Source organism: Alligator sinensis, unplaced genomic scaffold (genome assembly GCF_000455745.1).
Source record: "Alligator sinensis unplaced genomic scaffold, ASM45574v1 scaffold852_1, whole genome shotgun sequence".
Lineage (NCBI taxonomy): Eukaryota > Metazoa > Chordata > Crocodylia > Alligatoridae > Alligator > Alligator sinensis.
Window position 1 is genome coordinate 27042 of NW_005843283.1, and position 556 is coordinate 27597.

Genomic DNA, 556 nt, shown 5'->3' on the forward strand with positions numbered 1-556 from the left:
CCCCGCCCCCTCACCCCAGCCTGTCCCTCATCCCCTGACACCTCCATTTCCATTTTCACTGACTGGCTTTCTTGCATGCATTGCATGCCAGACCAGCCTCTGGCTTCTTTACTATTCCTTCCATCCAGGACCAGGAGACACACCAACTGCAGGTACTTCCTCAGCCTCACATAGGGTTTTTCAGTGCAAAAGCTGGCACCCCAGGCAGCTAAGCTGAGCTCACTGGGAGCCCCACAACTGCACTGCAATGAGCAAGCCTCAGGCCTGTCAAAGGTGTGACATGTCTGGGCTTTCCCCAGCCAGGACTGTGTGCATGCATGCATTAGCTGGAGGTTATGGCACCTCATACCTGGCTTTCACCAGGGGATCATTGGTCCTGGCATTTACAGGGCTGCCATGCCACGTTCCACCAGGTCCCTCTACAATGGCAGATTGCAGTTTAGTGGTCATGCCCAAGACCTGGGGCCTCCTCCTTCCGCATAGACCCATCCCATACCTCCAAGTTCATCCTGGCAGGGGAGCAAGCTCAGCAGGCACATGTTCTTCCCCTCCTAGC